The sequence below is a fragment of the Cervus canadensis genome, chromosome 22, assembly GCF_019320065.1.
Source record: "Cervus canadensis isolate Bull #8, Minnesota chromosome 22, ASM1932006v1, whole genome shotgun sequence".
NCBI lineage: Eukaryota > Metazoa > Chordata > Mammalia > Artiodactyla > Cervidae > Cervus > Cervus canadensis.
In genome coordinates, this window is record NC_057407.1 from 5,419,499 (window position 1) to 5,446,131 (window position 26,633).

Sequence of the window (26,633 nt, forward strand, 5' to 3'; positions counted from 1 at the left end):
ATCATTCAACAAGTATTTCTAAGGGCTCACTATGCCCCTGACACTGTGATGGGCACTAGGGATATAACGGGGAAGCCATAGTCTGTGTCTTCAGACTGCTTACAGCCGTGGGGAGACAGGCATAATAAGGAGTAAGATGTATGTGGTAGACCTGAGTCCTGAGAAGGCTCCTAACCCAGCTGTGGTGGGATGTGTTCAGGGAAGGCTTCCTGGAAGAGGAGAATTCTGAGTGTTGACATATGAGGTGAAAATGGGGAGACGTGCCTATAAATGTAGGTGAACCTATGTAACGGTAACAGGAGCTGACATTTATGGAGTGCTGCTGGGAGCCAGTGGGGCTTCCTTGGTGGTTCAGCAGTAAAGAACCCACCTGCCGATGTAGAAGATGTGGGTTCGATCCCTGGGTTTGAGACGATCCCCTGGAGAAGGAAATGGCAACCCACCCCAGCATTCTTGCCTGGACAGTCCCATGGACAGAGGAGCGGGGCAGGCTACACAACCTGTGGGGTCACAAACGAGTCAGACACAACTTAGCAATTCAACAACAACAGCTAGGAGCCAAGCGCTGGGCTCAGCCCTGCACGCGCATCAACTCCTTTTCAGACCTTACAACCCACTGGGAGTGAGTATTGTCATCATTCCCATCGCCAGATGAGGAATCTGAGGCACAGAGGAGTTCAGAACTCGCTCCTGGTCACACAGCTACCAAGCAACAGAGCCAGGGTTCAAACTCAGCGCAGCCCCAGAGCCCAGGCTTCCGACCACCGCCCTCTGCTGCCTCGGGCTGTCGGGATTATTCAGCACATCCTCTTTTCATTTGGTGATGAACTGACCGCAGACATCCTTCCAAAGTGGTGCATCCCAGGCTCCATTCTACTTATTGGCTGCAGAGGTCGGATGTCACCGGCATCTGAGCAGGGGAGCGACTTGACCAGATTCTTCCCTGGGAAGCAGGTAGGGGGCTGGCTGCTTAGCGGCAGGGGAGCTGTGCTGGGGTCCTGGGGAGGGACGCCCGGGCCTAACTCAGGAGAGGGAGGCTCTGGGGACATGACGGAGCCGCAGCGTGCCCTGCCAGGGGATGGTGGAAGGTGGAGAAGGGGTCCTGAGATCACAGCCTCCACGCCGCGCCCCTGCCGCTGCCAAGCCTCTTACAGACTCAGCACCTCTGCTCTCGTCCCCACCCCAGCCCCGCGGAGCTGACCCTCTGTGCACACCCCCGCTGGCCCTCCCAGTGGAGAGTGCGCCATCATCACCAGTTCAGTTCCGTTGGCGTGTGTCTGTGGAATTCCTAATTCACTCAATAGTCTTTGCCCAGGAGCGTCACATCTGTTCTTCCCAAAGTGCAAAACAACAACAAAAAACAACAAAAAACCAAAAACATCACAAGTTACCCAGCAGCAATGACTCGGTCCTACCGCGCCTGCCCCAAACATCTGTCTGTCCACTCCCCTCCAGGGCCCCCATCGCTGGTCTGAGCGACCCTCCTCTCTCACCTGGCTGACTGCAACAGCTTCCTTCCTGGTCTCCCCAGCTCCACATCTCCAGCCTCAGTTTTCGGATCTCTGCAATGGACACACTGACACTTCTCTCCCGGGGCTGTGGGGAGGATGGGGTGATGTGATGAACCAAAAGCCCTGGCCAGGGAGAGCCTGCGTCCAACTCTGCTCTCTACCAGGGAGGAGGAGGAGGGCCTTGGGTCTGCAGGGACCCAGGCTGGCCTGCCCCTGCGCAGGTGGGAAACCCATCAGCATTAGCCGGCCCACATGCCCTGATCTCACTTGGACTGGTGATAAATAAACAGCGACACTGTGTTCTCTGGCTACCTCGCTTTTTTGTCTTAATCCTGGGTTGCTCCAGACCTCAGGCTGGGCAGAGGAGTGCTATTTACCGGCCCCTCCCACCTCCAAAGGGAATAAGCAGCAGGAGAAGGCCCCACCCTCTGTTCCTGACCTGTTAATGGATCTCCTGAGGGCCTCCCTCCTCAAGCCCGGTGCTGGGTGCTGTGAGAACCAATCAATAAATGACACTGGCAAACACTGAGCTCCTGATATTAATATAACCGTGAAAAGAACTCATCTTGGCTCAGTGTTTCTCGCTACTTTTGAGATGCCTAAGAGGCTTTTTCAGGTACCTGGACACTAGGAAGTGCTGGTACCTTCTCCAACGAGGTGGTCTTTACTGCCGTTGGCCTGCCTGGTCTTTCGGGATCTAGCTGTGAACTCCTCCAACTTCCTTCGTGCAGTGTTTTTACTGCACACCTTATTAGGTGCCAGGTGCTATGGGTGAAGGCACGGTGGGCACGGCCGTCAACCAGGCAGCTGATGCTCCTACACTCAGGCAATCTGGTGGCTGCAACGAAGACATTCAACAGGCAGGGAGTGGACCGGGTGGCGGTCTAAACAGGGCCGTCGGGGAAGGACGCTCTGAGGCGTGAACAGCTGAGTCCTCAGTGGTGGGAGGTGCCGATCACTGCAAGACCTGGTGGGGGTGCTCTCAATAATGCAGTGAGTGGCGGTACTATTATTATTATTATTAGGACCCCCCTTTGACAGATGCAGAAACTGAGGCCAAGAAGGCTACAATACTTCCTTTGAGGCCAAAGAGGTAACTATTTACGGAACCAGGTCAAAACTTGGAAACCCCAGCTACAGCCACCAAACCCACCTGCCTCTAGGGTCCAGCACTTTTCAAAAGAATCTTAACCTCTGAGATCTTCAACAAAGTAGCATGCAGCACCGTCTCTAGGAGGCTCCAGTCTAATCTGAGAAAACGTCTACACAGAAACACAAGGTGGGTTAGAAACTAAGGCAGTGGTCCCCAACCTTTGGACATGAGGGACCAGTGTCATGGAAGATGATTTTTCCACAGACCGGGGACATGGGGGATGGTCTGGGAATGACTCAAGCGCGTGACGTTTACTGTTTTCATTATTCCTATTACTGTGACATCAGCTCCGCCTCAGATCAGCAGGCACTAGATCCCAGGGACCCCTGATAAGATTAATCTAGTTTCAAAATTTTAATCTCCAGTGGGATTTACTCTGAAACCTGACAAAATGACTCCCAGATTATTGGGGGAAAGGAAATCCATATGACATAGTTATTTTTTCTTTGGTTTATTTCATACACATTTATGACTTGCCAGGCTCTGTTTCCAAAGCTTTTAAAATATTAATTCTTTCAAACCTCATGACTCATTTAATACTCATAACAATCCTGTAAGTTAATACAGTTGCCAACCGCACTTTCTAATCGAAGGAATCAAGGCAAAGACAGGGTAGATGGCCTGCCGGGGACACGCTCTGCAAAGTGGTGGAGCGGAGATCCAAACCTCGGTCATCTAGCGCTGGAAACTTTGCTCTTTGCCTTAAACTGAATTTACAAGTATCATTCACACAATTGAATTTATACAGTTACATTTTGTCTCTCTGCCTCTTTCTGTCATTTCTGCTCAGTCGTGTCTGATTCTTTCAATCCCATGGACTGTAGCCTGCCAGGCTCCTCTGTCCATGGGATTTCCCAGGCAAGAATACTGGAGTGGGTTGCCATTTCCTCCCCCAGGGGATCTTTCTAACCCTGAGACTGAACCTGGGTCTCCGCCATTGCAGGCATATTCTTTACTGTCTGGGCCACCAGGAAAGCTCCAGAGAGTGATAACTTACTGTGAAAGATGAAACCATTAAAATTATTCACAACTAGAAACTCTGTCTTCCTAGTCTGAATAATGTTGGGGAGGGGGCGGGTCATAGAACTCCCTCATGGCCTTGTTTTGGGGATTAAGAGAGGTGATCCAAGTTAGCTCAGGGCCTGGCACTTCAGTAAAAGAGAAACTGGGGAACTTGCCCAAACCTAGAAACCCTGAGGGTCAGGGGAAATGGCTGGAGGAGTGTGTGGTCCCAGGTCAGAATCTGGGAATTCTAGGCAAACTGATACCACAGAGACAGAAGGAGGAGGTGAGCACGGGTGGAGTCAGGTCCTTGTACTGCAGGCCCTAGACAGAGAGTAGCTATTCACCGAAAGTAGGGCTTCCCTGGTGGCCCAGGGGGTAAAGAATCTGCCTGCAATGCAGGAGACCTCGGTTTTGATCCGAGCTGAGAAGAACCCCTGGAGAAGGGCATGGCTACCCACTCCAGTATTCTTGCCTGGAGAATCCTATTGACAGAGGAGCCTGATGGGCTACAGTCCATGGGGTCGCAAAGCATCGGACATGACTGAGTGATTGATTTACTTTTACAACTTTTACTTTCTTTCATGCTGGGTCAGCAGTTGCAGCAACTTGAGGAGGAGGAGGAGGAGACAGGCACCAGATTTTCACCCTGGGCTGTACTTCCTCCATCTGGGATGCCTGGCTGGAAAACCCTACCCAGCACCCATGGCGGACTCTCCCCGCAGTGCTCGGGACAGCTGGGTTCATGGACTCTGCCCACTTCCCCGAGGCAGCCCGAGCTGCTCCCTGTTGGAAGGTTCTGTCTTGGACTGAGCTGAGACCAGCTGTCCTTCTCCACCCTCCACTTGGCTTCCACCCACTGGGGAGGGGGGTGGTGGGGGGAAGGGGGGAGTCCCCATGGATCAGTTCCAAACTCTTGACAAAAACAACACCCAGCTTACACAATCTCTTCTAGAGAACTGATAAAGTGGGAACACAGTCCACCATGTTGTGTGAGGCCAGCCTAACCTTGACATCAAAGTCTGACAAGTAAATAGCAGAAAGACATATCGCCAGTGAATCTCACTCATGAACTCTTGATGTTGAAGTCCTCCGCAAAAAACGGTGAGGAGAAAACAGCTGAATGATAAAGATGCAACAGGACAACCCAAGTTGGGTTTATTCCAGAAATGCAAAAATCAATCATGCTAACAGATTGAGAAAGAAAAATAATGACCATTGGAGCAGAGGTAGGAGAAACATCTGTTAAAAACTCTACTTCCACTTATGACTCAAAAGAAAAGAAACACTCAGCAAACTGTGAATAGAAAGGAGCTTCTTCAATCTGATAAAGATTAGCTGCCAGGGGAATTCCCAGTCCATTGGTCAGGACTTGGTTCTTTCACTGCTGGGGCTCAGGTTCAGTACCTGGTTGGGGAACTAAGATCCCTCAAGGCTGTCTGCCAAAACCCTAGAGTAAACACTATACCTAACTGTCAAATGTAGACAGCCCTCCGTAACAGAGAGGAAAAGAAGAAAATCACAAACCAAAAGGAATGAAAGGACTGAAAAGGAAGAGACAAAATAGTGTTTTGTACCTCCTATGATCACATACAATTTTCTAAAATAATCTACAAGCACATTTTCTAAAATTAGTAAGAGCTTGGCAAGATTTCTGGATACAAAACATGCAAAATGCAAAAATATTTCTCCAAAAAGCAACCGACGTAGCAGAATTTAAAAAAAGAAAATGTGTTGAAAGATATAGATAGATATACCATTTACAATAGCATAGAAAATACCATATAATTAGGAATAAATGTAACAAAAATGTGCAAGGCCACCAGGGAAAATTAGGAAACTGGAACTAAACTGTATCCTAAATCATGAAGAGAGATACCATGTCCATGGAAGTCTAAATATTGCACCCTCTACCCACAACAGGCAATAGAGAACTCAGCAGGAACACCTGGAAGACGAGAGTAACCTGAGCTATATTCTGCCTCCTGCTGCTTCTAAACGGTGTGACTCTGGATGTTCCACCAAGCCCTCTGAACCTCAGCTTCCTCACGTGTAAAACACGGGGAGCCAGTCCTGACTAGCTGTAAGGAGTCAATGGTTACAGAGCACTTTAGGAGAGGGGAGGGACAAACTGGGAATTTGAGATTAACAACAGATACACACTACTACATATAAAATAGATCAACAACAAGGACCTACTGCACAGAGAACTACATTCAATACTTGTAACAACATTACACACACATATATATGTATATTCAGTTATATATGTACACACACACATATATATCACAACTGCAGGACTGAAACACTAAATCAACCATATTTAGTAAAAAAGAAAAGAAAGCACTTTGCAGAGTGTTGCATAAATACAGGGATTCTTATGACCAGCATTATCACCCCTTGTTGGTCTGAGGGTGGGGGAAAAGCTCTTTCTACCATATTAGGCTGGCTGTGTCTTTGCTTCTCATCACCTTGTCATTCAAGGCATCGCTGGGCACTTATTCTATACACATTTCCTCATTCAGTGCCCCAGCAACCCATAAGGCGGGTGCTGTGTTAGCCCCATTCTACAGAAAGCTGAAACTCACACAAGCAACTTGTCACTCACACACTCACTCTCAGACATTCATGAGCCCCTTCTAAGTACCAGGAGCTGTGAATACCCTGGTGAATAAGATGGACATGAGCCTTGCTCTTTTAGAACTGACAGTCGAAGTGGGAAGATAGATAAAAATCATACCCCAACTAACAAGATGACAGGACCAAGATTCAAACTCAGGTCTGTTGGACATGAGCATCCATGCTTTGAAACATTCCCTGAGGTGTCTTCCTCAATTTCCTCTGCTCAATCCCCTCTGCTGTGATGTAATGGTTTCTAACATCCACTCTGCCGGCAGCGACAAGTTTCAATGGATCTTGCCATCCAAGCTGCAGCACAAATTGAGAGCTGTCAGCTTCCACCCTGGCCCATGTGATCCTTGTGCATTATCACCGGAGAATTACAGCCAGGAAGATGAATGCATGAAAGAGGAGAGCATCCCGTAACCCCTCCCCCCAGCATCAGCAGCATTGTTCCCAACGAGTGTGCGCCTGAGTCCTCTGCCACCATTAACGGCAGAAGTGAGTCACTCATAAATAAGACTCGGGAGCTTTATTATAATGACATCCCGACATTCAGAAATGCTCAGCGTCACCGTGAAAGGGAGGGCAGCAGGTGACTGGGCTTCAGTGATCCTCTGCCAGGTACGTCTTTCAGATAAAACGTCTTGGGTCAGGAGCAATTACAGCTAATGCCCAGCCTGAATGCTAACGAGAATTACTTACAATTGCTTGTAAGTCTTTGCCATTTATACTGTCTGCTTTTCCCCTTCCTTCCTCTTCTTTTCCCACCCTGGCATTAACCCTGAGAAATACACCAGAAAATATCATTAATGGCCATTTTGAAGATGAGGAAACTGATGCTCAAGGTTACTCAGCTCAAAGAGCCAGGGCTTCTAATCCTGAACTTTTTTTTTAAACTACACCATTTTGTCTTTAATGGGCTTCCTAGGTGGCTCAGTGGTAAAGAATTCATCTGCCAATGCAGAAGATGCAAGAGACCTGGGCTTCGATCCCTGGATCGGGAAGATCCCCTGGAGGAGGAAATGGCAACCCACACCAGTATTCTTGCCTGGGAAAGCCCATGGACAGAGGAGCCTGGCGGGCTACAGTTTGGGTGGTTGCAAAGAGTCTTGAAGAAGAAAAAGAAAATCAGAACTTTGGACAAGTCTTCTCCGCATGGAAGGTACACAAAATATCAGTCTGAAAGGCAGCAGGGGTGGTGTGTTCTGCTGACGTCTTCGCCTTGGTGAGGACAGGGCAGACTTTATGAAGTGACCTTCAAACCTACACTCTGCCACGCCACAGCCACCAAGACATGCACACTTGGCCCTGAGAAATGACCATGAAAAGAGAATCTGGACAGAAAGAAGAGTCCTTCTCGTGCCCACACAAGCCAGAAAACTGTCCCAAACCCATGCCCTTAAGAAACACGCCGGAAGATCAAGTTCGGGCTACGGTGTGAAGGAGCGCGGTTCGCCATGACAGAGCTAAATGTGGTAAAGCCTAGCATTTGTTGAGTACCTCATAAAGCACTGGAAGTTTTTAAAATAAGCCTGCACTGGGACTTGAGGCTTTCAGCTATTTAAAGCTTGAGCCTGCACTAAAACTTCTACCCTGCATTAGACCACTCCCACTTTACAAACTAGAAGGAGAGTCTTACGGAGGTCCGGTGGAGCCAGGCTACCAAGCTGTGTCTGTTTTGATCTTAATAGTAACAATAGTGCCAACTAATATCTCAACAGCACTTCTGTGGATTGCCTGACTCCATCTAGGCGCTTTAGGCGCATGAACACACCCAGTTCTCTCACCAACCCAGCGAGGAATGTGCTAGAAATATTCCTGTCCTAAAAATGGAGCAGAGAGGTAGAGCAATGCGTCCAAGGCCACAGATCTCTTAAGTGGCAGGGCTGGGATGTGAGCCAGCACCAGAATGTACACCAAGCTTCCTCTTTGTTACCGAAAGGCCACACCTTTCCACCAGGCACTCCTTGATTATTTAAAAAAAAAAAAAAAGGAAAGTGCAAACAGGAACAGGGAATCTTGAGAGAGTCTGAGGGGAGGAGGCTCAGATGCAAGTTCTTCCTACCTCGGACACTCAGCCAGGAGGGACCACTCCCAGCCCAGCACCGCCCTAACTTCCCTGGGGTGCAGGGGCTTGCAGGCTGCACCGGCCTCCACCCAGCTCTGAAATCATGTTTGGGCAGTGCTGGGCCACCTCCACCCTCCACCCCGGAGGGATTCTGTCTTTACGCTTGAAAAGTGGTACTAGGCCTCCTTACAGACCTGCCCTCCAGCAGGGGAAACCCCTCCGGAGACAGCAGGGCAGCCTCAGGCTTCCGTGGGGGGCCCACCAAGCCCTGGGTCGTAACCCGCTCAGCAGTAGGCCTCCTGCATGACACCTGTCACAGAGAGAGGAGGGCGGTACAGGGGTAGGTAGCTCAGCCGGCCGTAAAGACCCTGCCTGCCAATGCAGGAGACTCAAGAGACTTGGGTTCGATCCCTGAGTCAGGAAGATCCCCTCGAGTTGGAACCGGGAACCTGCTCCAGTATTCCTGCCTGGAAACTTCCATGGACAGAGCAGCCTGGCAGGCTACAGTCCCTGGGGTCACAAAGAGTCGGATGCAACTGAGCATGCAGGCCTCGAGGTTCGTTTGTGTTACGGCATGTGTTCAAATTTCCTTCCTTTGGGCTCCCCTGGGGGTTCAGATGGTGAAGGATCTGCCTGCAATGCAGAAGACCAGTGTTCAATCCCTGGGTCAGGAAGATCTTCTGGAGAAGAGAATGGCAACCCAATCCAGTATTCTTGCCTAGAGGATTCCATGGACGAGCCTGGTGGACTATAATCCATGGGGTCACAAGGAGTCAGACACAACTGAGCGATCAACACAGGGGTATTGGGACCCTGTTGCTTGGCATGTCTCTATTTTCATCTTCGCTGGTACCAGCCACACTTAGGAGGGACCTAAGGTCCCATCTACAGCCTAGATGTCACTGACAATCTAGAAGGAGTCAGGGAAAACCTGTATTCAAATCCCAAACCTGTCACAGACCAGCTGGGCAATCGCAGGCAAGCTATTTAACCTCTCTGAGCCTCAACCGACTATCTGTTCAATGAAGGTAATAATAACGACAGTGCCTGCTTTGCAAAGCTGCTGTGAAAACTGAGCGGGATAATGCATGACACTCTGACCTGTCCATTTTCTCTCCCATTCTCTGCTGGTTCCTGTCTGCCTCCAAAATTAAAGCCAAGATTGAGGCAATCAAGACCTGCCTATCAGACCCCCAGCTCGCCTCTCATTCATGCTCTGGAAACACGCTCCATCTTGGCGCCAGTCACAGGGCACTAGCCCCCACCATGGAATCAGCTCCGCAAGCACGTTGCCCCCGAGGAGCTTGTTCACAGAGTACTTACTTCTAGCACCACTGTGGGGCTCCAGGCCTGAGATGGGAGCCCCCTGCTGGAGGACCGGAGCCCTGCATGGAGCATCTCCCAGGCAGAGCCCATATCTCAGAGATTACGGGATGGGGTGGGGTCTCCCTGGGCAGCAGAGGGGTGGCTCAGATGGTAAGAATCCACCTGTAACGCAGGAGACCCAGGTTCGATCCCTGGGCTGGGGAGATCCCCTGGATAAGAAATAGGCTACCCACTCCAGTATTCTTGCCTGGAGAATCGCATGGACAGAGGAGCCTGGCAGGCTACAGTCCATGGGGTCACAAAGAGCCAGACACGACTGAGCCACTACACTTACTTACTCCTTGGATGGGGGGTGGGGGGGGCGGGGTGGGCAGGGGGCAGAGTGACCCAGAGGGGGAAAGAGGTTTCTGTGAAGATCTGCTGTGTTCCAGCCCCAGCTCCTGACTCCCTCGGCTCCTTCCAGAAAAATGAAGACTAACTTCCGTAACTGGGTTCCTCTCCCCTGAAACGGCAGCCCCCACGGGGCTTCTGCCACCGGAATCCACTTCCTGATACGTAAGGGTCTCCCACCTTTCCAAAGGATCCTCCCCGAGCCACAGTGAGGAGGAGGTGGCCGCGGCCTCCTGGGTTTGCAGCCAGGGCATAGGAAAGGCTAAGGTGGTCTCCATGCTCCGCCCCCACCCCCCCACACACCCCTCTCCTGGTGATGCTGAACCTGGGGCTCAACCGCATCGTGTGGTGAAGTGGTTTGGGTCCGGCGGACTGGGGCACAACCTCCTGGCTCTCTCCTTGACTGGCTGGTGCTCCTGGGCGCAACTTGCCCCTTCTGAGCCTCTTTCCCCGTCTGTAAAATGGGTATCATAATACCGGATCATCGAGTTACAGGCAGAACCCGAAGAGATGAGGGATAACCCCGTGCCTGGCACACTCAGCGCACTCAAGAGATGGGCTGGAACGATGGGGAGCATCGAAGTCAGAGCCTGGGGCAGGGCTGGGAAAACTGGACATTCGCCCTCTCCTGTCTCTCCGGTAGGAGCCCGAGGCAGCCGCCCCAGGCGCGCACCCTGGCGAACCCCGGCAGAGCCACAGGTGTCTGCGCGTCGCGGTGGGGGAGAACCAGAGCTGGGTGATCAGGGTGCCGCGGACCCCTACCCGCGCCGCCTACAGCCCCCAGGGCCCCCAAGCGAGCCCACCCCACGCCGGCGGCTCGGGGAGCTCCGTGGCTCCGCCAGGATGCCCGGACCCAAGCCCGGCCGGCCGCGCAGCGTCCAGCACCGCCGCCGCCGCCGCACTCCGGCCCCTTGCCCATGCCCTGCCCGCTCTCCGCTCCGACTCACCGGCACCAGCTCCGGGGAAAGTTTGGTGGCACGGCGGCCGCGACGGCCAGGCTGCTCCGGGCTCGGTGGCAGCGCGGCGCCGAGGGAACCGACCCGGAGGCGGGGCGCGGGGGGAGGAGCCGCGCCGCGGGGGCAGCCCGGAGGGAGGCCGGGAGGCGGAGACCCGGGCCCCGCGCCTGCCGCTCCCCGCCTCCGGCTCCGCGCGCCGCGGCCGCCCCCGCGCCTGGAGGCGGCGTGAGGGGCGCGCCCTCCCTCCCTCCACACCCGCCCCGGGGACCGAGCGGCGCCTCCGGAGCGCCCCTGCTTCGGGCCCGGCCCGGGGGCGAGGCTCCTTGGGTGGGGAGGGAGCGGGGAAAGGAGGCTCAGAAGCTTGGCGAGAACTCCCTCCGCCCCGCGCACACCTGAGGGCGCACGCACAGAGGTAAGTCAGCCCGAGGAGGCCCGGAGCCGGAGAGTCGGCGCTGCGTTGCCGCTCGGCCACGTGAACCACAGCCCGACTGACACCGACCTCCAGTGACACTTCGGTCCCCCACGGCCCTGCAGGAGAGGCCGATCGAGGAAGAGACGAAGGGGCGCCGCCGTGGACGAAGACTGACAGATAGGCACCCCACCCCCAGAGGCTCCACGGGGGTCTAGAGACGCCCCCCACCCCCAGGTCTAGAACTCCACCTCTCCACGCCCGCCAGCTGTTTCTCTCCAGCTGCTCAGATGAGCTCAAGTTTCAAAATTCAGTGAGTTCCTATTAGCATCCTAAGGATGGGGGTGGGAGGTGGGGGTGATTCCTCTGCAGGTCTCCTCTGCTCGTGACGCCGGGAGCCTGAGAATTCTTACCCGCTGCCTTCATCCGGGGGACCGAAGAAGCAGAATTCTCTCCCTTTCCTCAGTGCCAGGAAAACTCCACTGGAACCACTCAACTGGTATCTTATCTCAACACTCCAAAAGAGTCACCCAGACTTAGCAGGGGAGATGGTTGTTTGGAAGGAGGGAGGGACTTCCTTGGTGGTCCAGTGGTTAGGACCGACGCTTTCACTGCAAGACAGCATGAATTTGATCCCAGGTCCTGGGAACTAAGATCCGCGCATACCCCGCTGCAGGGCCAAAAAAAAAAAAAAAATAGTAGGAGGTGTGGCTGGGTGTGGGTTTGGGGCTGTTTCATGGGGATATCTTAGCCTCCATTGAGTGCAGGGAAATTCCACTCAGAGGAAGTGAAATGGTGCAGACTGAGTTTGAGGCCCAGCTTCATGAGCTGTGTATGGTCCGGGGGTGATCTGGCTTTCCCACCTCAGGTTCCACATCTGTAAAGTGAGGGTTAGTAAAAACAGCTGTCTTTGTGCCATGCACCTTTCTAAATGCTGCAAGTACTTACCCATTCAGTCCTCATAATCGGCCCTGAATAAACGGGAACTATTATCACTCTTTTGCAGAGAAGAGAACTAGGGTACAGAGAAGCTAAGTAAATTACTCAAGGTCACACAGAAGAACTAGGAGCCTAACCGATGCAGCCTGGCTCCAAGATCCAGAGTCATAATTATTGTACTGTAATTTTCGTCTCAATAGGGCTGCCGGAAAGTTCCACAAGATCATTTATGTAAAGGATATAAATGGTAGCTCATAGATCACTGAGCCTGTCTACATGGTGGGGATTTGAGGGGAAAGAGGAGACTTTGGATTCTGGGTAACTGGCAGACCATGTTACTCTGACTTTTATGAAACAGAGAGGCAGTGGATTTCCCACGTGTTCCTCTGACTGGCCCCCTGTGACTTAACGTAGCCCCACCACCAGGACCCACCCTGAGTCCACAGTAAGCCCCCTCCATTCCCTGGTGATTCTCCAGGGCCTCCATATTTTATACTTTACCAGTCTCTTGCACCCTTTGGAACTGAGAGAGCACTTGTGGTAGCAACTGTTATAAACTCCAGAGGAAATGCATTTCTGCTCTCCACAGCTGTAGGGCTGATAGGAATGAAGGGGGGGGAAAAAAAACCTCGGAAATGGCTGGGTCCATATCCATCCCCTCTCGCCTTTCTGCAATTCAGCAAAGGCTTGATTATTTGGAATTCCTCCGCAAAGTTTCACTTCCTGGGCTGGTTTTAGACCTACTAAAGCCCACAGTGATCAGCATTTTGAGAAACATCAATATTTGAAAAACAGCACATCAGACATTAATTGAAGTCCCTCATGACCAGGGTGTGTTTCGTTTTCTTATGGCATTTGAAACTGATGTATCATGAGATAACTCAGGCCATATCCTGGGTGTGTGGGGTGGAGAGGGAGTAGCCAACTTACTAAGAATATATAGGCAGCAGAAGAAAAATAATAGCCAGCCCTAGGGTCACACTTACTGCTTGCCAAGCTAGTCCAAAAGTGTTACACAATCTATTTTGTCTATTCACAACAGTCCTATAAGGTAGATACTATTAACATCCCATTCTGCAGATGAGAAAACTGAGGAACAAAGAGATGAGGAGATGGGTTTAGTAAATACAGCCAGTGAGTAACCTCAAGATCAGACAGGTAGAAAGCAGCTGAAGCAGGTCTGGAACCTGGATCAACCTGGATCCAGAAGCCTCTTTTACTTCTGTGGTTTGTGAAAGAAAACTAAAAAGGAGGAATCACTTGAGTAGTGATTCTGAGTAGAGACTAGAGGTATGGATTAAAAAGAAACAGAGATAAATTACAAGTTTGGGATTTAACATATATATACTACTACACGTAAAATAGGTAAAAAACCCAGACCTACAGTACGGCACAGGGAACTATATCTACTATCTTGTAATAACTTATAATGGAAAAGAATCTGAAAAAGAAAATATGTGTAACTGAATCTTTGCTGTATACTTCAAATTAACAGAACATTGTAAGTTAACTATGTGTGTGTGTGTGAGTCGCTCACTAACTAACTAACTAAAGAGTTAGTATCCAACTCTTTGCAACCCCATGGACTGTAGCCCACCAGGTTCCTCTGTCCATGGAATTCTCCAGGCAAGAATACTGGAGTGGGTTGCATTCCCTTCTCTAGGGGATCTTCTCGACCCAGGGATGGAGGGAACTCTGTAAGTTAACTATAATTTTTAAAAAGAAGTTGACTAAAAATATCTGTTCTGCCACTTGTTAGTTCTCTGCTTACTTTGCTTCTCTGAGCCTGTTTCCTCACCTGTAAAATGAGAATAATAAGGCCTATGCTACGCCTAGGATTTTAGTGATGATCTTTTGGTAGCAGGATACATTAAACCCAATTGTAACCAGCTTTAGCCCAAAGGGGCTTTAAGCTGAAAAATGCAGGAAGTCATTCTGGATTCAGACATAGTCCATGCCAGAAGCTCAAGGGAAATTGTCATAAATCTGCCTCTATCTCTTGACTGTTTTCTTCTTCTTTTTAAAAATATTTATTTATTTAGCTGCTCCAGGCCTTAGTTGAGGGATGTGGGATTTTTTAGTTGCAACAGGTGAACTCTTAGTTGCAGCATGTGGGATCGAGTTCCCTAATCAGGGATCGAATCCCAGGGTGGAGTCCCAGCCAACGGACCACCAGGGAAGTCCCTTGACTGTTTTTTATTTTTGCATCAGTTTTATCAGCAGGCTAGATCTCTTTATGCTGCTGCTGTTTAGTTGCTCAGCCGTGTCCAACTCTTCCTGACCTCATGGACTGTAGCCCGCCAGGCTCCTCTGTCCATGGAATTCTCCAGGCAAGAATACTGGAGTGGGTTGCCATTTCCTTCTCCAGGGAATCTTCCTGACCCAGGGATCAAACCCACATCTCCTGCTTAGCAGGTGGATTCTTTACCACGAGCCACTTGGGAAGCCCAGGTCTCTCCATAGGGAGGCAGAAATGGCCCATTAAGCAGCCTCAAGCCAAGAGATCACTTCCTTCTCCAAACCTCCAGCAAACATCCTAGATCTGACTCCCATTGGCCTGGCTTGAGTCACATGCCCAGCCTGAAACCATCATGGTTGCTGTGATTGGCCAAACCTGCGTCACATGCCTATAACCGGAGTGGGAGAGGGGGGTCAGTCCTCCCCAAGTCACCAGGACTAGAAATGGGTGAGAGATGGTTCTATAAAAGGAAATCAGGGTGGGGCTTCCCTGGTGGCCCAGGGGCTAAGAATCTATCTGCCGATGCAGGGGACACAGGTTTGATCCCTGGTCTGGGAAGATTCCACAGGCCATGCGGCAGCTAAGCCTGTGCACCACACCTACTCAAGCCCACGTGCTTAGAGGTCGTGCTCCGCAACAAGAGAAACCAACCCAGTGAGAAGCCCTTGCCCCACAACAAAGAGTAGCCCCTGCTCACTGCAGCTAGAGAAAGCCTGCCCGCAGCAACGAAGGCCAATCACAGCCAAAAATAATATTTAAAAAGAAAAGAAAATCAGGGTGCTATTAGCAGAATAAGGGGGCATGGTGCTGGACAGGCACAGATGTCTGCTTCCTCACAGAGCCCTTGTATGTTAAATACGTGTGTGTCTGCAAAGTGTATGGCTCTGGTGGGTACTCAGGAACTGAGTCCCTCCCTCTTCCCTCTCCTCTGGGAAACAGGATACGCATCCCACCAAACCCAGGCCACCAGCTTCCTGGTTCACATGCGGAGGCTAAGAAGCTCCAGAGACGAGAAGGGACTTGCCCAGGGTAACCCAACAACCAGCCAAGCAGTCATCCAACCTGTGTCTTTTGACCTGGAACAAATCTCGGTGAAAGTCTTAGCTGAGAACTTTGAGATCCCCTCTGAGCCACCGGAGTTCTCTTGCATGTGCAGAGGGGAGGTGGGAAAGAGGCAACACTCTGAAGACCCAGCGGAAATGATGCCACTCATGTTGGGATCCCAGACCGCGCAGCAAGCTGTGGGCTGGTGGACCTGGCAGAGTGCCGGTCCAGCCCCCTGCCCATCACATGATGAACTCGGCCATCTCCTCTGGGGACTCTGCACTCAGGAGGCTGAGAGATCCAGGTGGTCATATTTCCTACGGCTGCCCCAAGTAGGCAACATGGCCCTTCCCTTGTTTAATTTCCGGCTCTGTTTGTGAGAGGGGACGTGCCTCCTTCAGGACCAAAGTGGACCAAGTAGCCAGAGTGTGATTTAGAGCTGTCAATATTGACCCTTTCAATTTGGCCCTTGACTCGGCTTGAGGGTTTCCAACGTTGGGCGGGTCGTCTGACTTCTCCACTCTAAATATAGTTAGGCTGGCATGCTGTGAAGCGATCTATTTAAAGGAAGCGGGGGCCAGACTCACACACATCTGGCTGGAATGACCAGATTGCTCCCTCCATCCCCAGTCAAGTGAAGCACATTGGTTTGCTATACGCACTGCTGCGGGGAGTGAGCATTGCTACGGCCTTCCCCGGAGGGTAATTTGGAGCCAGATGATGATATCTTTAAAAATGTTCAGACTATTATTCCATACCCTACAAAGTTTTCCTGAGAAAATAACCATGGATATCACCAAGATAGGCATAAAGCAATTCATTGCAGGACTGTACGTTGTAGTAAAAGACTGAAATTAATCCAAATGTCCAACCACAGGGGATTGGTTAATTTAATTATGGTTCCCAGGTGGCACTAGTGGTTAAAAAAAAAAAGAAAAAGCCCACCTGCCAAAGCAGAAGACATAAGAGACATGGGTTCAATTCTTGGATCGGGAAGATCCCCTGGAGAAGGGAATGGCAACCCACTCCAGTATTCTTGCCTGGAGGATCCCATGGACAGAGGAGCCTGGCGGGGTACAGTCCATGGGGTTGCAAAGAGTCAGACATGACTGAAGAGACTTACCACGCACACCCTCATATCGATAGAGTAAACTATTATACAGATAAGATTGTACTACATCATATAGAATTATGTGAAAACTGATTATAATATGAATGTTAAAATGAGGTTTGACAGAAAACAACAAAATTCTATAAAGCAATTATCCTTCAATTAAAAAGTAAATTTATTTAAAAAATAGTAGAACCTTAAAAGATACCAAGTTATAAACTCATTTTGTTAAGAAATACACCAATTTATGTGTTAAAAAGCTTACAGTGGTTGTAAGGGATAGGCAGGAAGGAGAGAAAAACTTGTGGGTGCTCTTGGTTTTCACGTACCTGTATATTTTTCTAACATTTCATTAATAAATTTGTATTACTTTGTTAACTAGGAAAAATGCCCAGTAGTTTTTACAAAGAGATTTTTGCTGGTTTCCTTTTTAAAAAAAGCACTTTTACTTATTAAAACTCACCATCAGAAATGAGGTTAAACTGATCTTTCTCCCTCTGTCTCTCTCTCAGGCTATCTGTGGAAACAAATGGGGAGCTGATGGTTGGGAGAGCAGCAACAGCTACAGAGCAATATGGTGCAAGAAGGTTGCACCAGGAGGCCCTGCCCATTTGCTGTGTGACCCTGGGAGACTCACTCAGCATCTCTGGGCCTCAGCTGCTACATCCACAAAATGAAGTGCTTGGTCACGTCATCTCCGGAGTTCTTTCCAACCTGTGAATTCTACCGTGGATGAGCCTGTGCGCTCCACTGAACGTTCATAAATTATTTTCGTCTCTCCAGACCGTAAGACTGCGGAAAACTCGGCCTGGCCTGGGTCTCAGCACATGCCTTCTGCTCAGTCTCTTTATCCAGCTACTTTGAAATTGGCAGATTCATGCGGAAGCACGCGGCTCTCATACTCTGGGATTTCCAGCACTCAACTCCTGGCTTCCTGGATAGCTCTTTGAAGCCTTCTAACAGATTTTATGGAGAGGGCAATGGCACCCCACTCCAGTACTCTTGCCTGGAGAATCCCATGGACGGAGGAGCCTGGTGGGCTGCAGTCCATGGGGTCACTGAGAGTCGGACACAACTGAGCGACTTCACTTTCACTTTTCACTTTCATGCATTGGAGAAGGAAATGGCAACCCACTCCAGTGTTCTTGCCTGGAGAATCCCAGGGACAGGGGAGCCTGGTGGGCTGCCGTCTATGGGGTCACACAGAGTCGGACACGACTGAAGTGACTTAGCAGCCGCAGCAGCAGCAACAGATTTTAATTTTCTTTTCACCCATTTTATCTAGGTCTTCTTGCTGTTTATTGAGAGGGTTGATCTCTCTCTACAAGTTAGTTTGTCACAGGCAGAAGCAGAAGTCCCTCCATATGTTAGTAAGTAAAACAAGTAGTTATAGAATGGTGTGTAAAGTGGGTTCTATTTATATGCAAAGTGTATATGTATGTATATATATGTGTGTGTGTGTGTTCATGAAGAAGAAAGAAAAAGAGCAAAAGCTATACATACTGCCTAATTACTGAGGTTTTCATTTTTTAACATAAATATTTCCAGTTTTATACAATGGACACTGAGTGTGTCCAAACTGGGATTGACTTTTGAGGTCATTTATACCCATTTTGAAAATGAGGACTTGGAGGCCAAGATGATTTAAATTCATTTCAATTCAACAATTATTGGAGGCTTGTTGTGGGCAGAGAACCATGCAGTGGGCCTCAAGGCATCCAAAGAAATGTAATAACTAGCTACCTAATCCTCTGTTCCAAGTATCTCCAATGTGTGCTAGACTTTGGGAGATGAGGATGAAGATGACAAGAATCTGCCCTCAAGAAATTCTGGCTGTGGAAACAGTTATTCAGATAAACCATCCCACATATGATGTGATAAATGCTAAATAATGACATGGCAGAGATTGTGGTTTTCTTCTTAATAGCTATTCTTTCAACATCCAACTAAAAGATCGTATTTTCCAGCCTCCCTTACAGTGAGTTGTGGTCATGTGACAAAATTTTGGTCCATGAGATGTAAGAGGAAATGTTCTGGGGGTTTCTGGGACGTCTTTTTAAAGGGAACAGCAAATCTTCCCTTTTTTTCTGCTGCTCGGAATATGACGCAATGGCTGGAGCTTTAGTAATCCTTTTGACCTGTGAAGGGACCCCCATACTAGGATGATGGAACAGATAAAAATAGCCTTAGTCACCAACACCATGTAGCTGCTCTATCAGTCCTGTATTTCTATGTTTATACTTACTTCACACAGGAGAGAAATAATCATCTTATTTCTTATGCCACTATTATTTAGGATATTTTTCTTTCATGCAAATAAAGAAAGTCTCAATTTATACAAATCCTAAAAGTAAAATGTTACAGGAGCAAAGGAGTGAGTGAGGAAAGAGTGAGTATTTCCATTTTTGAGCATCAAAGAAGTCAGAATAGGCATGGAGGTTGTGAAGGGAGTTTGCCAATGAGATGGGCAGGGATTAAGGAGGAAGAGTGGACCAAGAAGGGAGCATGGGCGTAGGGCAGGGAATGGGCAGAGGGGTGTTGGAATCATGCGGCCTGGATTCAAACCCCATCACAGTCACTTCATTGCTCTATGCCTCAGTTTCCCCATCTGTAAAATGGGGGGTAATCGTAGTATCAGCTGCATCAGGTTGTAGTGAGGATTATGTGAGTTAATATAATGTGCCTGGTGCCTGGTGAGTGCTCAGTAAAGGCTGGCTGTTAATGTGCTTATCTGCAAATTGGGATAATCATAGTCTGATCGCTAAGGGCAGCCAGTGTAGATAACACAGCACAGAGCACCACCCACACTGAGTGCCCAGCTACAGAGCCCCCTTTCTCTTCCTGCTGTCAGGGAGCTTACAATCAACATTTAACAAATCTTCACCAAGCCCCTGCTCTGAGCCAGGTACTGGGCCAGGAGGTTGCTGATTCCAGGAAGGATCAGACCTTATCCCTGGCCTCCAGTTGCTCACAGTCTCAAGGAGAGGAAAGGAAAAATAAAAAGATGAGCATAATACAGTATGGGAAGTGGAACAGTGGTCCAAGTTCAGGCCACAAACTCAGGTGAGCAAGAAAGGTAACTTTATTTTGGTTAAATAAGCTCAGTCTCGGCTATGATCTCTCATATGGGGTGGGAAACCTTAATCTCAGGCAAGTTGAGATTTTCCCATTTCTCTGGGGGTGGTGTTTCCATTCTGTGGATCTTATGGGGAGTGTCTGAGGTGTGTCATCACACCTCAGGAAAGGGTAGCCTTTCCCTTCTCCCAGGGATCTTCCCAACTCAGAGATTGAACCCAGGTCTCCCATGTTGCAGGCAGATTCTTTACCAGCTGAGCCACAAGAGAAGCCCAAGAATACTGGAGTGGGTAGCCTATCCCTTCTCCAGTGGATCTTCCTGACCCAGGAATCAAATTGGGGTCTCCTGCTTTGCAGGAGGATTCTTTACCAATTTAGCTATCAGGGAAGCCCCAAGCTGAAAACAACCCAAATGTTTATCAACAAGAGCTTGAAAAAACACATTTTAGTTAAGTTACACAACCCAAGAATTAATCACAATCCTGGTTGTGAGAGTTGGACCATAAAGAAAGTTGAACCCCAAAGAACTGATACTTTTGAACTGTGGTGTTGGAGAAGACTCTTGAGAGTCCCTTGGGCTGCAAGGAGATCAAACCAGTCAATCCTAAAGGAAATGAATATTCATTGCAAGGACTGATGCTGAAGCTGAAGCTCCAATACTTTGGCCACCTGATGCGAAGACCTGACTCATTGGAAAAGACCCTGATGCTGGGAAAGATTGAAGGCAGTGGGAGAAGTGGATGACAGAGGATGAGTTGGTTGGATGGCATCACCAACTCGATGGACATGAGTTTGAGCCAGCTCCAGGAGTTGGTGTTGGACAGGGAAGCCTGGTGTGCTGCAGTCCATGGGGCTGCAAAGAGTTGGACACTACTGAATGACTGAACTGAACTGAAACACCCAAATGTCTACCAATAGGAGCTTGCAAAAACACATTTTAGTTAAGTTCATACTAACAGATACCACACAACCATAAAAGTATATGAAATACTGCTGTCCACGAAACATAAAAATCAACATCATCATTCAGAATAAACAAAGCCAAACACAAAAGAGTAAAGATTATATATCGTACTTATATGAAGTCCAGGACTAATCTATAGTTTTAGAAGTGGTTATCTCTGGGGGAGAGGGGGGCAACTGTCATTGACCATGAGGGGTACTGAAAGTGAGTTCTGGAAGACTCTGATCTTGGGGTTGGTAACACAGGTATAGGACAGGTGAAACTGTTAATATTTGTGCATTCTGCAATATGTAAATTATACCTCAATTTTTAAAAATCAAAATTTCCTTAAAAAAAAACCCACAGAGGCTAACTAACATTTCAAAAATAATGGCACCTGGTGCCATGAAGAGGTGAGCACACAGCACTCGGCCCAGGGAGGCAGTGACCACACCAGAGGAAAGAGAGCTATGTGCCTGATGATACCGTCCGGGCTCCTAGATCCAGCCGCACCTGAAGCCTAACCTGGACTTTTCACTTTTATGAGGAGACCGCTATCTGTCAGCCAGGGAGAGAGGTCTCATCAGAATCCAATCAAGCTAGCACCTTGACCTCAGAGTGCAGCCTCCAGAGCTGACAGAAGGTAAGTCTGTGTTGTTTAAACCACCCGGGTTTAGGCGAGCAGACTTAGGCACGTGGCAGGGTACATTTTACAGATGGGGAACACTGAGGCCCAGGAAGCGACGTGATTCTCACAAAGCCACACAGGCTTTCAGTGGCAAAGCCCAGGATAAAAGCCAGCACAACTGGGTATTGTTACAAGTGCATATGGTAGATGGGAGGTCAGCGGGCTTCCTCTATGAGAGGTTCCAGGAGGAGGTGAGTGGGGAGCAGGGCTCTGAAATGCAAGGTGGCTTAGTGGAGAGGGTGGGCAAGGGAGGGTCTGAGGGGCCACAGTGAGTCCCCAGGAGGCTCCTGGGGTGTGTGAACTAAAAAAGGGAGCACAGCTGGAGTGACAGGAATGAGCAAGACTGGGTGTGTGGAAGAGGCTTGATTAGGGAATTTGTGTTGCTGAAGTTTCAGTTGGAAGGCTGTGCAGAGTGAGAAATCTCAGACCTGGTGCCAAAGTCAAGCACATACCTAAAGGAAAGAAGGGCTTCTTTTACTTCTTGGGTGGCTTCGGTACATTCACAGTTTTGTTCAGTGATTGCCACTCTTCATTTCTAGAACATTTCCATCAACCCCCAAGATAACTCTATGTTTCCCAATTCTCCTCTTCCCCCCATTCCTTTGCAACCATTAATCTACTTTCTGTCTCTATAGATTTCCCTCTTCTGTACTTTAATATAAGTGAAATCAACTCCACAATGTTGTCTGATGTGACTGTCTTCTTTCTCCTAGCATAATGTTTTCAGTTTATCTAGGTTTTCGAGGTACTTCATTCCTTTTTATGGCTGTATAGTATCCCATTGCACAGATATTTCACATTTTGTGTATTTATTCTTCAGTAGATAGACACATGGGTTGTTACCTCTTTGGGGCTGTTATGCAAAATGCTGCTATGAATGTTCTTGTACAAGTTTTCATATGAACCTATGCTTTTTTATTCTCTTAGGTATATACCTGGAAATGGAGCTGCTGGATCATTTTGTGACCCCATGGACTGTAGCCCACCAGGCTCCTCTGTCCCTGGGTTTCCCAGGCAAGAATACTGGAATGGGTTGCCATTTCCTTCTCCAGGGAATCTTGTCAACCCAGGGACCTAACTCAAGTCTCTTGCATTAGCAGGTGGATTCTTTACCACTGAGCCACCATGAAGTCCCAAACAACAACACCACAATGGTGATTCTATGCTTAACGTTTTGAGGAATCACCAACCTGTTTTCCAGGGCAGCTGCAGCATTCTACATTTCCATCAGCAATGTCTGAGAATCCTAAAGTCTCTGCATATCCTTGCCAACTTATCTTCCCCCACCCTTTTACACATCCATCTGAATGGGTGTGAAGTTGTATCTCTTTGGCTTTGATTTGCTTTTCCCTAATGACTAATGATGTTGAGCACCTTTGCATATACTTATTGGCCATTGTATGTCTTCTCTGGAGAAAGGTCTATTCAAATCTTTTGCCCATTTTTTAAAAAAAAAATTCAGCTGGGTTGTTTGCTTTTTTAGTATTGACCTTAAGAATTTTTTAAATATGTTCTAGACACTAGATGCATATGAGACATTTGGTTTGTAATTATTTTCTCCCATTCTCTGGGAGTCGCCTTTTTCTAGGTCACACCGGAGTACCTTTGGGTCCGGTGGGGACAGTAACCCTACTGTCAAAGCCCAGGTCACTTTCCTGCCACAAAAACAGAAACAGTCTTGCCCAGGTCTCACCAAGAGGACATGGAAGCACCTCAGCACCTTTACAGCCGGTCTGCCAGGCACGTGCCTGGCACTAGGGGCTTAACTCTGGAGATAATATGGTCCTTTCCCTCGCTTTCGCATCTCCTTGAAAGATACCTGCACTCCATCGATCAGGCTCTCAAGCCAAACACCGGGGGCCCTTGACTCCGCCCCTTCGCGCCGCCAGCCAATCGGCTCCCACGGCCGTCACCTGTCCTTCCTCCTCCTCTCCGCACCCCAGCCGAGGCGGTGGGTACCCGAACAGGCTCAGGCTTCTTGGTCGTGTGCAACCTCACGGCTGGCTGGCTTCTTCCCGTCCGTCCCAAGCTCCACCGGGGCAGGAGCGGAGTGACTTTTCTTAAGTGAAAATCCACCCTGGGGCTCCCCTGATTGACAAGTTCCCATGGCTATAGCCATGAAACATGCACAGGAAGCGACCTTTTGTCTGGGACTGGTCTCTCCACCCACTTCTTGAAGTGACTCAGCCTGATCGAGTCTTCTCCCCATTTTCCAACTCACCCTGCCTCCAGGCTATACAGAACCCACACCGCCACCAGCCTCCCCCACCCCTGCCCCCGAAGTAGGGGATGCAAAGACTGGCAGTGAAGATTTTACCGGAGGAAATCTCGGGGTGGGCAGCAGCTGCGTGGATAAGGGGAAGGGTGATGGGGAGGGGAGGAAACCCCCTCCGCCTGTGCAGTGACACCCTTCACACCTGGCCCATCTGGGACTCACCCTGGTCACCTGAGAGGCTGCTGGGAGGCACCGGAGAGGTGCGTGAGAGCCCAAGTCAGCCTCAAGCATCGGCAGGCAGATTCCTCCGGCCCTCTTGGAGCCTCTTAGATTCCTCAGAACAAGAGCTAGAAAAGCCATCAGCCCTCACCTCCGTAAGCCTGTGTCTAGACTCCTGGACTAACTCTGATAACAAACGGCGGAGACCGAGGCCCACAGAGAGGAAGAGGCCCTTTTCAACCTTGACTGTGTCTTGACCACTGGGAGAAAGTGAAGATGTTAGTCGCTCATATCCGACCCTTTGTGGCCCCCTCGAATGTAGCCCACCAGGCTCCTCTGTCCATGGGATTCCCCAGGCAAGAATACAGGAGTGGGTAGCCATTCCCTTCTCCAGGGGGATCTTCCCAACTCAGGGATCAAACCTGCGTCTCCCACATTGCAGGCATCCCAGGGGAATTTGAAGGAAATAAGCTTCCCTAGATACTACTGCCAGCTTGGGGCAGGGGCCCTGTCATTTGCATTTTTTAATAGGTGATTCTGCTGGGAACAGGAGGGCAGCTGATGGCTGGGCGGACATATAGAAAGGTGTGGGAGCTTGTGTGGGGAGCCCATCTCCTGATGGGGTCTGGCTTTCATCCCAGAATCCTGGGGTGTGCCTGTGGTGAGGGGTCAACAGGTCTGGGCTGTGTGTGGCCAGACCACCTTGCTTTCTCAGCCTGGAAGCCAAGGCTGGCTCTCCGGCTGCCAAGATGCTGGGACTGCTGCTCGCCTCTGCGCTCTGGACTTGGCCGTTCAGGATGTTCTGGGGAGAGAAGGTTCCCGGGGTTTCAGCCCTGAAACCTGGGAGGGGGAGGTTCAGAGGCCAGAGGGAGACGGAGAGGAGGGACAGAGCCTCTGTCTGAGGGTAAATACAACAGAAAGCGAATTACAAAGGAGCCTGTTTGTCTCAGGGCGGGGTGGGGGCGGATGTGAGGGGTGGCGGTGCTGGCAGGTGTGTTAGCTGTCACCTGTCACCTGCCCCAGGCTCCCGGCACCCTCCCGGCTCCCTGCCTGCCCTTCCATCAAAATGTGTTCCCTGGGCGTGATGTGCAACCCATCCACACTTGGGTGCAATCGCCTGATAATGTGGATCCAAAACCCGAGCGTGTTCCCTTCTTGCTTTCCTTCTTCCTTCCCTTCCACTCCGTGGTCTGCTTTCCCATTGCACTGCTGGTCTTGAGCTTTTTGATCTGAGCTTCCTGTTCCTCAGGTCTTTATTTCCTCACTCATCATGTCTGTTTTCCACGCTCACTTGGCCAAGCCGCCAACCCTGGCCGTGTCCCACTCTCAGCAGCCCCGGCCTCCACCCCCGCGCAGCTGCTGCTGGAGCAGGCTGGAGAAGAGCTCGCAAGCGTTCTGGCTGTGCTCGCCTTAAACTCATGACCTTGAATGTTAAGAGAGCCCTCCGCGCTGCCTGGCAGTTGGACTCGACCTCCCCATTCATTCACTCCTTGGCTCTCTAAATGTTTCTGTGCCTCCTCCCCAGTCCCCAATCTTGGCTTCCTGTTCACTGAGCTCATCAAAGCAGTCAGAACATCCACAGACCCACCACGCACCCACCTTCTCACCAGCATCTCCACCCGATTCTCATCCTGCCTACCCACTGCCACCGGTGAGCTGACCTGACTCTTGCACATCTGTGTTGTGTGTTGGACCCCACTCAAAGCAGTCAGAACATCCACAGACCCACCACGCACCCACCTTCTCACCAGCATCTCCACCCGATTCTCATCCTGCCTACCCACTGCCACCGGTGAGCTGACCTGACTCTTGCACATCTGTGTTGTGTGTTGGACCCCACTCCCTTCCTCTGCTCAAGGACGTCTCTCCAGCAATGCTCTCTCTTCTTTCATAGCATCATTTTTAACCTCCTGTGGATCATTCTCCTAAGCATACAAACACACCGTTATTTCCCCATCCTTAAAACAACAAGAGCAGCAAAACAATCTTCTTGACTCCTCTTCCCCTTCCAGCTACTCCTTCATGTCTCCCTGTCGGGTTAGTTATTGCTATGTAACAGTCCACCCCAAACTTGGTGGCTTTCAAACCATCACCCTTTTATTATCTCATCAGTTTTATTTTCTTGGGCTCCAAAATCATTGCAGATGGTAACTGCAGCCATGAAATTAAAAGATGCTTGCTCCTTGGAAGGAAAGCTATGACAAACCTAGACAGCATATTAAAAAGCAAAGACATTATTTTGCTGACAAAGGTCTGTTTAGTCAAAGCTATGGTTTTTCCAGTAGTCATTTATAGATGTGAGAACTGGACCATAAAGAAGGCTGAATGCCAAAGAACTGATGTTTTCGAACTGTGGTGCTGGAGTAGACTCTTGAGAGTCTCTGGGACTGCAAGGGGATCAAATCAGTCCATCCTAAAGGAAATCAGTCCTGAATATTAATTGGAAGGACTGATGCTGAAGCTGAAGCTCCAATACATTGGCCACGTGATGAGAAGAGCTGACTCATTGGAAAAGATCCCGATGCTGGGAAAGATTGAGGGCAGGAGGGGAAGGGGATGACAGAGGATGAGATGGTTGGATGGCATCACCGACTCAATGGGCATGAGTTTGAGCAAACTAGGAGATGGTGAAGGACAGGGAAGCCTGGCGTGCTGCAGTCCATGGGGTCACAAAGAGTTGGACACAACTGAGCAAATGAAAAGCAACAGTTGGTGGGTAG

General features: G+C 49.7%; 1 protein-coding gene across 3 annotated transcripts in view; it reads right to left on the reverse strand.

Moving 5' to 3' along the window:
• Positions 1-26,633, reverse strand: part of HRH1 (histamine receptor H1) — a 142,245-nt gene that overhangs the window by 84,059 nt on the left and 31,553 nt on the right. The window contains exon 1 of one of the 3 annotated variants that reach the window (XM_043443027.1): positions 11,854-12,094. The exons of 1 other annotated variant lie outside the window; for it this stretch is intronic. The gene's annotated coding sequence lies outside the window, so the exon portion shown is untranslated. Of the gene's footprint in view, positions 1-11,022; positions 11,224-11,853; positions 12,095-26,633 lie in introns of those variants that run through there. One more of the 3 variants, XM_043443025.1, reaches the window with a different exon arrangement.